Source organism: Pinus tabuliformis, chromosome 7, assembly GCF_031772625.1.
Source record: "Pinus tabuliformis cultivar Carrire ecotype Pingquan chromosome 7, CPIR1, whole genome shotgun sequence".
NCBI lineage: Eukaryota > Viridiplantae > Streptophyta > Pinopsida > Pinales > Pinaceae > Pinus > Pinus tabuliformis.
Genome location: NC_142293.1, coordinates 53,386,854 through 53,389,768, shown reverse-complemented (window position 1 = coordinate 53,389,768; position 2,915 = coordinate 53,386,854).

Here is a 2,915-nt window from a genome sequence, read left to right as displayed (position 1 = left end):
GCTGCAGGGGGGGTCCAGGGGGAGGGGGGGTGGCTGCGACCTTTGGGAGCCCCCCCTTGGTGGGGGGTTTCGGGGGCAGCCCCCTCGAAGCTAAAAACAACTGTAAAATTGCCTTGTAAAAGTATAGTAATTTCTAGTCAATCTGGGCCGTTCATTAGGCGGATGATCTAACGGTAGAACTTATGTTTAGTTTAGGGTTTTTTTCCCTAGAAGGCAACCCCTCTCTTGGTATGAGGGCATTGTATTTGAGGCTGTGTGATAGATGTGTATTCTGTGAGCGAGAAACGGAGAGGTGAGACTGTGAGAGAAAACAAAGGATATTACAACGGATTTGCTGAAGGTTGTGTCTCTTCATTTTGCTGGATAATAGAAAGGAAGGACTGGTTGTTCGGGGTGGACGTAGCCCAAACTGGGTGAACCACGTATATCTGTGTCTCTCTTGTTTTGTGCGTTTTCTATGTTTATATTTCTGCAATATGTTATGTGTTCCATTGCTCCGTAATATATAATTTTCTAACAACTGGTATCAGAGCCGAAGTTCTATTTGGCTGATAAACTTGCAGGAAAGAAGGGTTCTTGGTTCGAGTGGGAGCAATGGCAGAAGATGGTAAGTTTAGGGTCGAGAAATTTAACGGCCAAAACTTCTCGCTGTGGAAGATGCAGATGGAAGATTATCTGTATCAGAAAGATCTATACCTACAATTGGGCGGAAAATCAAAGATGCCGATGGGTATGACAGACGAAGAATGGAACCTTCTCGATAGAAAGGCACTCGGAACAATACGGTTGTGCCTTGCTGCGTCAGTCGCCTTCAACATTTCGAAGGAAACCACGACAGAGGGTTTGATTCAGGCGTTGTCGAAACTATATGAAAAACCCTCGGCCTCAAATAAGGTATTTCTTATGAAACGGTTATTTAATATGAAGATGTTGGAAGGTGGATCTATTGTAGATCATTTAAATGATTTTAATACGGTTACAAGTCAGTTAAGTGTTGTAGGGGTAAACTTTGATGATGAAGTTAGAGCTCTGTTATTCTTGTGCTCATTACCAGAAAGTTGGAATGGTTTGGTAATGGCCATTAGTAACTCCGTTTCTGGATCTAGTACTTTAAAGTTTGATGATGTTGTCGATGCTATCCTTAGCGAGGAAATGCGATGGAAAAGCTCTGGTGAGACATTGTGAAATGCTTTGAGTGTAGAGTATAGAGGAAGAAAAATGGAAAGAGGAAAGAACTCAGGATATCGCAGTAAATCAAGGAAAGGTAGATCCAAGTCCAGATCTGGGATAGTGTGCTGGAAATGTGGAAAGAAAGGACACCTAAAGAAAGATTGTAGATCTCGGAAGGGAAAAGAAGGAGATGCACAGCAAGAAAACAATCATGAAGCAAATGTGACAGGTGAGGTGTTACAAGATGCTTTGATTCTTTCTTTCGAAAATATTACTAATTCGTGGGTGGTAGATTCAGGGGCTTCATTCCATGCCACACCTGATAAGAAATACTTTCATGACTATGTTTAAGGAGATTTTGGACAAGTTCGTCTGGGTGATGATAAACCCTGTAAAATCGTTGGAATGGGTAAGGTTCTTGTAAAACAACAAAATGGAAACCAATGGCTGTTAAAGGAGGTAAGGCATGTTCCAGATCTAAAGAAAAATTTGATTTCAACAAGGCAGCTAGGTGGTGAAGGTTGTGTAACAACTTTCATAGATAAAGCTTGGAAGGTCACCAAAGGAGCCCTGGTAATAGCAAAAGGTGAAAAGGTTGGTAGATTGTATTTGTGCAATGGTATTACTAACTCTGTTAATCCTTTAACTTCCAAAGGAGTAGATGCAGCATCATGGCATCATAGGCTCGAACACATGAGTGAAAATGGGATGAAGATTCTTCACTCAAGGAATTTGTTGCCGGGTTTGAAGAATGTTGATTTGGACTTCTGTGAGAATTGCATTTATGGAAAATAGAAGAGAGTCAGATTTCTCAGAGTTGGGAAAGAAAAGAAGAATGAAAAATTAGAGCTTGTGCATATAGATGTATGGGGACCTGCTCAGGTATCATCTCTCGATGGCTCTCATTATTATGTTACTTTTATTGATGATGCAACTAGAAAAACTTGGATTTATTGTATTAAGAATAAGTCTGATGTATTTGATACTTTCAAGAAATGGAAAGCTTTGGTTGAGATTGAGACAGGAAAGAAATTGAAGTGTCTTAGATCAGACAATGGAGGTGAATATTGTAGCAAAGAGTTTGATAGGTACTATTCAGAGCATGGAATTCGTAGAGAGAAGATAGTTCCAAGAACACCACAAGAAAATGGTGTGTCAGAAAGGATGAACAGAACAATCATGGAGCGTGCAAGGTGCATGAGATTGCATGCAGGATTGCCTTTACAGTTTTGGGCAGATGCTGTAGATACTGTTGTTTATCTAATAAGCAGAGGGCCTTCAAGTTCCTTGGATGGTGGTGTTGCAGAGGAAGCATGGACAGGTAAAAGGGTAAACTACTCTATTTTAAAGCCTTTTGGTTGCGAGGCCTTTGTCCATATTGATAAAGAAAATAGAACAAAGCTTGAGGCAAAGTCAAAGAAATGTACCTTTATTGGATATGGTGTTAATGATTTTGGTTATCGCTTATATGATTACGAAAATCACAAAATCATTAGGAGCAGAGATGTAATATTCAATGAAAAGGTCTTGTATAACAATCAGTTGCAGGAAAAGAAACAGGAAAAGGAAAACAAGGAATACGCAGTTCTTGATGAAATCACTAAAAAAGTAAAGGTGCCTGAAAATAATAATAATCAACAACCACAACAACAGCAACCACCACAACAACAACAGGCACCCCAAACACCTGAAAGTGGTGTTAGAAGATCTACCAGGATAAGTAGACCCCCTGAACGATACTCTCC